At 36.9% G+C, this 13,209-nt stretch overlaps 1 long non-coding RNA gene across 1 annotated transcript in view; it reads left to right on the top strand.

The window, feature by feature from the left end:
• LOC136009267 (uncharacterized) overlaps positions 1-13,209 on the top strand; it is a 30,370-nt gene that overhangs the window by 9,748 nt on the left and 7,413 nt on the right. The window contains exon 4 of the long non-coding RNA XR_010610449.1: positions 6,348-6,530. This is a non-coding gene — a long non-coding RNA (uncharacterized LOC136009267). The remainder of the gene's footprint in view (positions 1-6,347; positions 6,531-13,209) is intronic.

Below are 13,209 nucleotides of genomic sequence, written 5' to 3'. Positions count from 1 at the left end.
GTGTCATTTTCCAATGGTCTTTATGAAGACCTGCTGCCTCTGTCACATCTAACTCAAGTATAGGCCAGTTACTGATTTCTATAATTTAAAACTCCAGAAATGTGTGAATCAATAGTTAAGTGCATCAATAAGAGAGCAGCTCTGTAGTATTTTCACTTCCCTGCATGATCCATAGCATCAGCTAGGGAGCTGATTTTGTGGCGAGTCAGGTTGCTCCCCAGGAACATTCTGGGAATAATAATGATTCATGGGGAAGGAGTGTACCTAAGTGCACCATCCTCTGCTGCCACCAGTAAGGAGTCTGGATAGCTTCTTTCCATTTGGAGAAACACACAAAATGAATAAAAGATAGAAAAACCCCTTGGGGTGTAAGGCTTACCTGTTGAAGCCAGTACTGCTTGTAGTTCCTAGTCTACAAACCGTAATTATTTGATTTAATACATTCGTAGTCCCTTCTTGTTATTACTAATCCACTGTTGCTTTGAAATGTCCAACGTGCATTTAGCCCTAGATGTAATCCTTCTGCATTTAAAAAAGGTTAGTTTTTTCTTTATTTCTTCTGTATACACTGGTCTTCTATTACTCAAATCTGCACCCTGTTTTGTATCTCGCCTTTTATTGATCACTTAGCCAACCAAATTTCTACTTTACTCTTTGATTACTTGGGTATGGATCTTTCTTTGATTTTTTTCCTAGATTTTTCTCTTCTTCTCCTCCTCCCATTCCGTCCCGTTTGAAAACTTTTATTCTGTTTCTGGAAAATTTCCCAGTTATTGTAACAAAGCTATTTAATTTCCAGATGAGGTAAATAGTCAAAACTACACAGGACTGATCTATCGCTCAGATGGGATGAATACTTGACTTCAGCAGAAAAATATTAAGAAATGTTCAGCATTCTCCAGAAGTTTCTTTTTTTGACAGCTTCTGGGTAGTGACTGAGTTTTATGTTATGGGCAGCAATAATTGTAGTATCCTTCCTTTTGTTTTCCATATTTCAGACTTTCACTTAATGCTTTTTATTGTTTGGTTTGGCTTTGAAGCAGATGGCTGTGGTGCAGAAATAAGAGCTCCCCTTTTATGAATTATGGAAATAGCATCTCCAGTACCAGTTCAAAAATGACTCATCTGGTTTTTATCAAGGACATAGTTATGTGAAGAGCTTTGATTATCTCATCAAAGCTTGAGGATCATATTTAAGTAATGAAAAGAGCCTTTCTATCGTCTGTTTTTTGCAATCTGCTGTTAACGGCACAGTTTTCTGGATACTAGCGTAAAAGGCAATACAGCAAGACATTTCATATAGGCTTGATCTGTAGGCATGAATCATAACTGAAACTGTATGTGTGTCACTCATATGATTTGCTAAAGATTTCAATTTTGTCTGCATTGCAGTTTGTAAATTTCAAGGCAGAAGCTGTTTTTCTGCAAACAGGCTTTGAATACTCAATTATTCTTAAGCAGCAGCAGATAAGTCCCAGATTAGATTAAAAAAAAAAAAAAACAAACCAGGAAGGTTTCTGTAGGGTTGTCAGTTAAGACAAAGAAAATAGTATGGTCTATTATGTCTGACTGCATCCATTTGTGTAGGCATTGCTTACACAAGGTGGTAAATGCAACAAGTGATGGTTTTGCAAGTGTTGTGACACCTTCCAAGGGAGACAGTTTAACAAATGAAGAGCTGAGGAAGAAACCTTGCCTGTGTACTGTCTCTGTCCTAAAAGGGAACCCATTCATGGTGTTATAACCTCCCTGTCAGCAAGAGAAACAGAAGGAGGAATGGCCAGGATTTGTGCAGTAACTTAGATCAAGCATTTGGCATGGCCTGCAGAGAGTGGTGGGACTGTGATATAATGAGAGAAATAGATGGGTGCTGTGGGTGTTACAGAGCTGGTGAGACCATGTTTCCCAGATGGAGAAGCTTGTAGATGGGCACTGGGTTAGGAGGAAGAGCAGCCAGTTTGCAGAATGGATACTGTTTGACCTTGTTAGAGGAAAAAATGAAGATTTGGTAATGCAGAAGCCTGAACCACTGCAGGCCTAAAGCAGTCCACTCCTTGGTGCCTAGTGAAAAGACAATGTAGGTGCAACTACAATAAGTTTTGCAGACCTAGAAAAAATATCTAAGCAAGGATGATTCTCCTGTGGTCAAGTAGGTCAATTTTAGGTCCTGATAGGGCATTGCAGGTAAGTAATCTAAAAAGCAAGATGAAGGGGAAAAATTAACTTCTGTAAAATAACTTTGACAAAGGTGAAGAGCCAATGCCTTCAAAAGCCCTCTTCAGTCCATTTGTTTTAGCAAATTAAGGAATGGGGTAAAGAAAGAAAAACGGCATACCCACTAATTTTCAAGCTCTTGGTAGGCTGTTTTTTTCTAGGGAGTTAGTAATTACCTCCTTGCTATCCTTGATCTATGTAAAGAGGGAACAGGGACAAGCATTTTAGAAGCTGTAAAAGCTTTATCTTTTGATTACCCTTGTTGAGAACATGGAGTGCTCAAAGGAGTTGTTTAAAAGGAAAATGTAGCTTTTACAGCTTTCAAAATTGTTGTGACAGGCTTTATTGTGGTCCTTGTCTTCTCATTTTCTGAGGAAATTGAAAGTAAGTAGATACTTTAAAAGCTTTTTTCCTGTCTTTTTCCCAGCCTCCCTCCAATGTGTTAAATGGGATGCTAGCTTTGTGCCTCAAGAATGATGTCTGATCTGAGGAGTGTTTTGAGCTAAGTGCTTTTCTCTTAACTCTCCAAGCTCCTTCTATACAAATGAATTCAGAGGGAAGAAAGCTTCTTGATGTTATTTTGCATGTCTTTCACACATGCAGGTATGCTACTGATGCATTATTCCAGTTGTAAGGATAGCAGGATCTCCTAAGCCATGAAGAAAAGGCCTTACATGGGAAGTGAATGAAAGAGAGGCTTCATCCCACTTTCAAATGATGACAGTGATGTGAGAAAAGCATATGCTTCTTTTTATGCCTGTTTCCCTTATTCTTTCTCTACTGTGAGACCAGCTGCTAACTTTACTGTGTTCTTGTCCTCAGGGGAATTCAAGGCATCTGTCTGCTTGGTGTTTTGCTTGGATGTGTAAAGAAAGGGCTGTGTAGCACCCAACACACCAGTTTAGGACCAGGTGGACTCCTGACTGTGCTGTCAGGCCTCTAGGCTGGTAAATATACTGGCTGAGAGAAGAGATGTAAATGTCATGAAAGTTAACTTTACAGACGAAAATGGTGTAAATCTTCTGGGACATTCTAGTCTGGTCTCTTGAAGTTTTGACAAATTCCAAAAGCAATGTTAAGATCCAAAATTATATTTCAAATGCAGAGATAATTAGTTGCACTGCTGATGACATAACATGTAATTTCCACTGCTGATAATCTATACAACCATTTAGCTTATAAACTTATAATTGCCAAACTAGAACTCAAAGATTTTGTAATCTAGGCATCAAAAATCTGGCACTTAATATTTCTAGGTCCTTTTCCACAGTTGCTTTAAATCCGTGTTAGTCATGTTTAAAATTAAAATTGGTATTCATAATCTGAAAGCATATGTCTTGCTGAAGAGTTGTTGGATTTTCATATGCTTTTTTCAAGGAAAGAATAATTTAAAAAATAAATGTGAAGTTCAGAAAGTCATGTTTTAATTATAACATAAAATTTATTTTAAAAGAAATGACTGAGAGCAAATTTACTAAAAGTAAAGGCTGATGGTTACATTTAAGTAAATTTTAATGGTTTTAATTTTAGATAGTCATTAAAGACAAACATTTCATCTTTAGGTATGTATACTCATTTCCTGCTAAAATTAATGGAAATTAAGCAGAGCTAGCTAACGAATGAAGTTTTAAAAAGCAAAGTCTATAAAACCTGCATGTGTGGAATACATGGTTTTGAAAATGCATGGGCAACTTCTGCCTGACAGCATACTCTTTCACTGCGCATGCAACAGGAAGCATTTATGTTTTTAGGGTTTTTTTGTTTTTTCTACAGTCATATTTTTGAACTCTCTTTAAACAGTTCCTTTCCAAGCCAACTCTAGAAGGAAAATTATTAAATTGTGCAAAAAATGTATCTGTGACACTTTCGTATGTAGGTGGCAATGGATTCCAACAGATAATATGAAGATGAAGTAAATATTTGAATGTGTGTCTGAAGATGTTGGCCTCATTTATTTTTGCATAGTGATGGAGGACCTCTTTCTTACAGTAGTAAAACCATCAGAAAAAGAATTCAGCCAACTTGCTGATCGATTAATGCAAAATATGAGGTGCTAGTTCCTTTTCATCAGTTTATGTTTTTAAAATAAGACCAAACCTAGAAGGAGGCATATCAGCAAGACTCTGGTGAAATAAATCTTGTGGCTTAATTCAGGCATTATCTGAAGGCTCTTAAGTAAGTACAATGTTGGCTGGCCCAAGGGATCCCTATGCTTTTGTCCAAATAATCTGTTTCATCCACACAGATGGTATGTATAAAGTAGTATGGCTTTTCCTGTAGAAAGCTGCTTTTCACAGAAAACCCAGATATCTTTCATCCTGAACTTGAAATGAATCCTGAAAATCCAAATCTCTTACTTTCAAAATATTATCGTGCCTCTCTGAAACTGCACTTTCCTTTCTCATCTCCCTGCAGTTGTCTGTAGGACAGGCAATGCCTGTAAATATACTTATACCGTAGACAAAGAAAAATGAGGCAGGAAAGTGATATCTTCCAGGAGCTAAAGTTAGACAAACAACCTGCACATGGAGGGGAGTGTGCAATACTTCAAGTAAAAAAAAGAAAAAAAGAAATATTATGGGGTTTAGGAAAAAGTTTACTTTAAAGTAACGTATGTATTTTCCTGAAAATTTTTAGTATGGTATGGGGAGCGAAGGCAATAAGATCAGCATGAAAAAGAGTTTGGGGATAAGCTCTGAGGCCTTGGTGTTTTGACAAGCCGTGGGGCGATGAGTTGGAAGGTTGAAGGACAGGAAAGGTAAACAAGCAAGCCTCGGGAGGATGGGCCAGGATGTAGTTGTGGCGGGAATCTCAGTTGTACGCCAGAGGATGTGGGAGTTGTGAGAGGGTCTGCAACATTGTGATTGGACTGCTTACCTGGAGAGTTTCACAGTGGCCAATGAGATTGAACATTGTATGTATGTGCAGGCTGGGAAAGTACCAAACAAGGGGATAAAAAGGGCTTGGTTATAATAAATGAAGATTTGCGTCTCTGCATCAACTTGAGTCCGTGTCGTGAAATGCCACAGTACAGGAAAAGAAGTGCTTTTCTAATCATTTGTAGTCCTTAATTATAATGGAGAAGAGAGCAAGAAAATCAAAACTGCATGAAAGAGTAATTTTGTTACTATCATCCATTCTAAAGCACAAGTGTACCTAATAAGCATTATGATACTAGCACACAGACATCTCTACAAGATAATATAATTACAGAATAAACTATTAGGATCTAAAAGCTATGATTTTGTCTGTGCATATGTTACAAGTTGCCCATCCAGGGTAGAAGTCTGCAAATTTTTCTTTCCTCTCTGTAGTGAGTTAAAAAAAAAAAAAAAAGAGAAGAAATTAATAGCATTTGACAAATCAATGGGAAAGTAAACAGAACATCTATAAAAAATCTAGAAATTAGTGAGTTGTAAATGGCAACAGACATTTTCCATTTTCTGGTGAGAAATATGGCTCACTAAAGAAGGCTGGGGGAAAAAGAAAAAAGAAGGAAAGCAAGTGAAACTTTTTTCAAGTCTCCTCTATTCTCCTTTTAATGAATAAGGAGTGAAACAGAACTGAGTGAATCAATATGGTTATTACTCTGAATTTGTGAAACACTAATCATGCACTTCAGGAGAAAGTGGCATATGTTTCTTTTGACAGCACACTATTTGCTTCTTTGCCTCATTAATGTCCAAGATTTAAGTCCTTTATTCTGCAAAAATGTTGCTGCAAAAGGTGCTCTTAATAAATTGCTGTGCCTTGTAACTGACATTCTGTTCCTATAGTTTAGTGGTAAATATGCTTCTCTTAATACCTACCTGATAATGGATCTACTGATGTCATGGGTATACTAAAAATCTTGCATGTTGAGAAAGCTATTTTTCTTTATATATAAACTCGCCAATAGGAACTCTACAAAAGTTAGATATTTCATCAGAGCCCTAAAGAATGGAAGAATTTTAAGGCTTTCAGGAGGTTTCATCTTTGGTGCTTATATAACCTTTTAATTTAGTCTTCATTATCATCACAGAACTCTGATCTCTTACCTAGATAGATCTGTACATGAATGGAGCTACTTCAGATGCTTCACTGCATTTCCAACTACTTTATTTGTTTATTCACATCTTATTTTGTCTTTTCAGTATGCCACCTGAAGTATGAAGCTTCTCTGAAGGAGTTGGCACCTGATTCAGGATTGAAAATTGCTTTTGGGAAGTCAAGTTAGTAAAAGTGAGATAATGCCATGTGAAGCATTTCCATCCCATCCAACTGACTGTGCTTGAAGTCAAAGGAGATGTACTGGCAGAACAGGAAGTTGAACAGAGGTATTTATAAACATGGGAATATTCTTCTTTGCAGAACTGGATCCCCCAAATTCCTGAACATCTTTGCCTCCTGTTAAACACATTGAGAACAGAAAGCACTTAACATTTTTTAGTTTCAGCCACAGATGACATTGCACTTTCAAATATTTGTTAAATATCACACATGAGAAGAGCTATCCTTTTTTATCTAAACATAACACATTGGGGGCAGCTGGCAAAAGAAGGGTGCTAAGGAAGCTAAGGAAGCAGGTAAAAACTGACCAGCTCTAGCCACAGTAAAAGCAAAACAAAAGCAGATTTCAGCCATCCATTTAGCTACCACCCATGACTCGAACTTGTTAGATCACCCATTAGATCAGACCCATTACATATAAAGAATATAAAAACTACATGTTGGATATCTCTTCAGACAGGTAAACCTCTCCCATTCAAAACTGTATGTGGATCCTACCATTTCGTGCTCAGCAGTCTTATCCGAAGAAGCACAGGTGTGATTGCAAGGCAGCTGCTAATAAGACAAGTAAATTTAAAGATGTCATTAAACAACATTAAATATTTAGTATTAAAGACTATTTAAAAGTGATCACAATCATTTGTGCCACTCAAGTCAAGTAGGAAGAACATTGAAACTTATTGTTACTTTTGAACATGACTTAAGCTGTGTGTATCTGTATGATGGGTCTCTCACCCTATTAAGTTAATAGGAAGAATCCAAACAACTCTTTTGAACTGAGTTCTTTCTTTCTAATACAGTAAAGTGATACAGATTTATGTGAAAATCTGGGGTTTACCAAATGTGTGAAATTTATTTTATGGCAATTCTATACTTCCAGTAATGTTAATAATGCTCTGAAAAGGTGTTTCATTTAGGGGTCTCTGCATGGCCAGTGGAAAAAAAAAAGCTTCTAAATTGGGTACTCTAAGTATTGCTTCCTTGCTTAGATGATAAAGTTTGATATGTATCTATAAATGCAGGAAGAAAATGCCCCACTTACTCCCTCATTAGTGATAATGTTATTTGAAACAGTAATGCTTTTGCCAGATTGGATTGGTTTTTGCATTGTTTCATTTTCCCTCTCTTCATTAAGGCATTTCTTATGGCATGCTTGGCTGACTTCCATGTCCATTTTTTTTCCTCTATATCTTTAGCTAACTTGTTTGCTGTATTTACAGAAGCGTTAAGTAAAGCACAGTCCTTAACTCAGCACAGTCCAGGAAGCAGCAGAAAGATGTAAACCCATTTGCTTTTGTTCAGATGTTCAGGGTCATAGAGACTTCTAGCTCTAAAGAAAATAGGTTGCTTCTAAGCACCTGGCAAAGTGAATAACTTCAGCAAACATTTATCCATCATATTGATGTAAAATTTAAATTTAGTTGATAAAATTAATTTTATTTTTCAATGGTGCCCTAAAACTTTCTAGTGATATCCATGATAATGATCTATAAATCTAAATATCTAGATCATAGATAATGATCTAGTGATATCCATGGGATATCTAGTGATATCCCATGATCTTTTATTCAGGGATGTCTGTCTTTCCCAACATTACCATGAAACATGCTCTTTCTTGTGTCTCATATCAATTTCCGTATCCTTTTAACTAATCACAAATGATAATAGAGACTGTACTGAGAATACTATATATGACAGAATCTGGTTTACTCACCTAACATTTTAGGACATCCTCACTACTTCAGTCAACTTTCTAACAACATTGACATCATTGCTTTATCTGGGAATGGCTCACAGCTACAGCAAATACTGACATCTATGTTACCATAAATACCAGCCTTTTATAGCAAGTGAAATTATAGCAATTACTCCTCTATCTTGACCATTAGGTGCAGATTAACCCATGGCGTGGTCATACATTTGTTTCTTAACAGTGGTGGACAGCATCTGTTCAAAGCATTCCTTTCTTGACTATATTCCCACTTCTCCCTTTGTCAGCAAGGGGAATGACAAAACAGCACAGGACAGACCTCAGCCCTGCCAGCACAGGGCAGCCAGCCTTAGCTGAGAGCCTTAGTCAAGAGCAGCAGCTTCTGAAAGCACTTCCCATTCACTTCCTACAGGATGCTTGCTCAGGCTGCTGGCAGAACACTTGTAGACAGTTTCATTAAAATACTAATCTCTTACATTTTGCTTAATAGAAACTAATCTTACATGTTAGACAGGTATGCTACCCAGAAGAATTACTGTGTGCCTTTGCAAATACACTGAATTAAAATCTGCTGTTGATGCAGATAAAAACTTCTAATATCTCTGTGCTCTGCCCTGTGAAACTGTAGGTGCAGGGCTAAGACATAAGGAATTAATATTTTCAGGATGTTTGACCAGGACTGGATATCTGTGTGAAAGATTTTATTGACTGGAGAGCATTGATAGACCCAAATAGGAGGGAACATAGCAGGTTCAGCAAAGGGCAAACTGACCTCCTGACATAACTTTCCTCAAGAAATCTCCTAAGAAATCTAAACTACAGTGTGTATGTAACTGGTTGTGCTGTATTTTTGTACTCTCAAAATCTTCATTTAGTGGATTCCCTGTAAAACTGCCGTATAAGTATGGCTATACATAGATGTGTGTGTATATAGGTATACATACAACCCCACCTTCCCCAAAAGAAAACATTTTTGTAATTGTAATATTAGCTGCTGTTTTATCAGAATGATATTTTTGGCATAAGGCTTGTTAGGTATTTGCTCTTAACCAATTTTCTTCGTGTTTTGTTGTTGTTTGTTTGTTTTGGGTTTTTTTTATCTCCATGAAATAATAATGAATAAAAGGCAGGCTTTTGTCAAAGGTATTTTGATAGGTCTCAGGACCAAAATGCCAGTTTTTCAGATGTGGGGAATGGGTAAGAATAGAGGAGTGTCCTAGAGAGCATTAGCAAATATGTTCTTGCAGCGAATAAATAGTGCCAAGAGGTTGGACTAATACAAAGGAGAAAAAGAGCAACGTGTGTTTATGTAAGAAATTCCAGGGTTAATGAGAAGTACTTCCACTGTTGCTAAGGGAAACAGAAGAAAGAACTGATGGTTGCAGGCTTAGCTCTGGTACCATCAGGAAATTATGTCCCTCCTGGAATTAGGTCTTAGGTTCTTGGACATGTAACTCAAGAGAGGTCATTAATATATTGCAGTGGAAGACAATGTGTGTACTCACTTTCCTGTGAGGAAAGATTTTGTGTTTGGGTTTTTTTCTTGTTTTAATTACTTTTGGAGATGCTGGAATAAAATTTTATATTTACGGAAGTAACCGGTGTTTTTAAGGCTTTGATAAACAATGCTCCTGCCTCTTTTTCCCAATCAAAATATCCTCTTAGCTCTTCAGTATGTGTACAAAAAAGAAAAGGAACAAAATAGAGAAATCTGAGTATTATGGTATACACGATTCTCTTTGGAAAGGGTAGGTGGAGAAAGAAGTATGCAGAGTGTGTGTATGTGATAACATTTTTATCTTCCTTAAGGCTGTTGATGTGGTTATTTTTAATTAGCAATGTTAAGCTGTCCTATGCACTTTGAAAGGGTTTTGAGGCTTCTCATCTATACCGCAGTTCTTGATTAGTATCAGATGGGGTCCATAGACCAAGTCTGCTAGTTTTATTCCATCATAGATTTGAACATGTAAGTATTCCTCCTTCTGTGTTGAACTACCTTCATTTGTATAGGGAACTTTTTTTCAAGAATGGACTGAAAAAGTCTCTCAGTCCCCACTCACAGGCTATAGTGTAATTGCAGGGGAAAATAAAGAGAGGCCGGTGTCATAAAGGGCATGAGCCACCATTTTTCATTCCTGATGCTTTCAATTAAATTAAGCATGCATTTGGCTTCATTGGTGATAGCAAAGCCATTGTTTATAATTAATTTAAACATCATTCTGACAACCTGGCATGCAAAGATTGTCAAATTGCTTAATAGCCTAAATTTCTGCAATCTAGGCTGAATTGGCCATATGGAAAAAAAAATTGCACAGAAAGAATGCTAAAGAGCCACGTAGAATTCTGCCTAAAGGTTTTGGGGGGGGTTGGGTTTTTGGGGATTTTTGGGGGTTTGTTTTTTTCTTTTACATTCTGAGCTAAATTTATAGGACTGTGGTGTTACAGACTCTGGCTTAACTGGAAAATAACAGTACTTCAGTGTCATGTTTAGTGAGTCTGTATTGAATAAATTTATTATATCGAGTTGGTTGTAGTCACATATTTTAAAATAATTGAAAGGCAGAAAGTTTATAGGAAGGCTTAATTAAAGAAAAAGCAGAAAACATTCCCTTGAGCTGTACTACCAGGCAATAGTGCAAAACTATACCTTATAAGTACCCCTCACAAATCTGTTTTCAGGTAAAAATCTAAAAACAAACAAACAAAAAACCAACCAAAAAACAAAAGCTTATAAAATCAGCTTTGTTGCCTAATAGAATAGTGTAAGCTAAGTAAAGCAGGTTTCAGTTGCATGCAAGTCATCAGATAGTGCAGCATTTTTGCATGTTACTGGATTCACTTTTTCCAAACAATGTGTCGTCCTCTTCATCACAGCTGACAGAAGACAGCCCACAAGTCTTTTGCCAAGCCCATGTGAATACTTGTTACTGGTTAGGAGTTGTGTCTATCTTCAGACTTGTTTGGAGTTGCGTAGTGAAGTGAGCTGGGTACTACATGATAACGTCCTAAATGGACTTTATTAAACAGTATTGGTTTACTGAATGTCTAACAGGTCAATTCTGGTTAAAGGATTTTAAACTCCCTCTACCACATGTGTCAGGTAGCTGTCAAGCACCCTTGCTCTACAGAGCATAAATTGACTGTTCTGTAATTTTACCTTAAATCAGTCCTTGATGCTTTGGGGTTTTTGTAGTTCCCCAACACCACTACAGACCCCACAGAGAATGCCTCAAATGATGGTATCGTACAAAGACTGTGTTACACAGTCAGTGTAACTTTTCAACAAAAATAACTTTGAAATGTTGGAATATTTCCGTCTAGCAAGCCATAGTTCACAGCTCATAAATTAAGTAATTTCTGTAGCAAAAAACTGCATGTAAACTATAGTTCTTAGAAGCAGTAGATGCAACGGCAGGCTGTACAGTGATCCCTTAACACGTCTGTCTACCAGAAACACAGCATCTTTCTCTACAGAAAGGCAAATATTAGTGCATTTGGACTTGCTAGATCAAAGCCTCCATTTGATCATGTTTCTCCTGCATTATGAAACACTAAATTAGCTGCCATTTTTGTTAAACAAAAAAATTTACATAAGAATTGGCTCCTGTGTTCACTAGCATGAAGTAGATTTTTCTGGAATAAAAAAAAAAATAAAAAAAATGCATGAACTGATGGGACAGAGGGAATTTTAAGCAGATGGCATATTTTCTCCAAGCAAGTAGAGCAAGGTGATTAAACCTATTTATGGGTCATTTCAGCCAGTGAAGTCTTTTAACACCACTGAACTGGGAAAGACTGTACTTAGATCAAGCTTTAGAGAAGGATGAATTTCAGAGACAGTAAAAGCTTGCGGTGAGATAGTAATTTTAATTTTAATCTAGAAGCAAGCAGCAATGTAACTGTTTTGAAGGCAGGTAACTACAATTATATATTTTTAAAATACCGTTTTATAAGTTCAACACAAAAATTGTCATGTAGTCTAGAAATCCCTGTTACCTGAAGGCAAACCCCTGAATTCAGCCTCTTTTCCTGCCTGCTACTGCATGGAAGGAGCAATAATATCTTGCTGACCTGTATTAGCAAATTAGCCTCAAGGGCATATAGTGATTTTATTTTACTTTATTATTTTTTTTTTATTTTTTTTTTACCTAATCAGTGTAATTTTGGCTGTTTTAAAGAGTAGGGGACAAGATGGTAATTTATCAGCCAAACCCAAATATGTCTACTTTCTTTACAAATTAGAGTATCAGTCTTCAGTTTGAATCAAACATTTCATTTCAATAAAAAAATACTTCTAGTTTTTCTTTTACAGTACAAAGACCTAAAGACATTTAAAAGAAAAATCATTTACAGCTGAAAGAGCTGCATATGCAATATGAATATCAGAATTAAGTGCAGGGGTGTTCTTTTCAGGATTTTCTCCTGGCTGATAATAAATAACTTCCAAAACTCACAATTGTTCATGAACCCTGTGGTATCACTAAGGTATCACTAAGTCTTTTTTTTTTTTTTTTTTTTTTTAATTTGTTCTTTTAAATTTGAAAAGGAAAAATAGCCTTTGTTCTGATTAGGTAGCTAGAGAAGCTCTCAGTCTTTTGTTACAGAGAAGCATGGAGAGCACAGCTCACCTGTACCAGGGGCAAAGATGAGTGAGTATGCAACCAGACTGCTTCTACTCATAGCCCTGTGGTACAAAGTACTGGTAATGTACACAGAGGGCATCTGGGTGACACTGCTCTGCCCCGCAGCCACTGTGGCTAAGCCAGAGTGCTTGTCTTGTCTTGCTGCTGCAAGTAACTTTGAAAGAGCTGTAGTGTGCACTGAAAACAGTTTCTTTTGAAGGATGTGTTGCTGCTCCTGCTGAAGGCACAAACCAGCAGAATGCTGGTGAAGTTTAATAGGGCTCCTCTTTAATGCTCTCATTATAATGGAACTGAGTCATGCACAGCGTAGTTCTTCAGGACAGAAAGAATGAAGAGGAGCATATACCATAAGTGAATATATATGTATGTATA

The sequence above is a fragment of the Lathamus discolor genome, chromosome 2 (assembly GCF_037157495.1).
Source record: "Lathamus discolor isolate bLatDis1 chromosome 2, bLatDis1.hap1, whole genome shotgun sequence".
Lineage (NCBI taxonomy): Eukaryota > Metazoa > Chordata > Aves > Psittaciformes > Psittacidae > Lathamus > Lathamus discolor.
The sequence above is the reverse complement of the archived record's forward strand: the minus strand, read 5'-3'. Positions and strand labels throughout refer to the sequence as shown.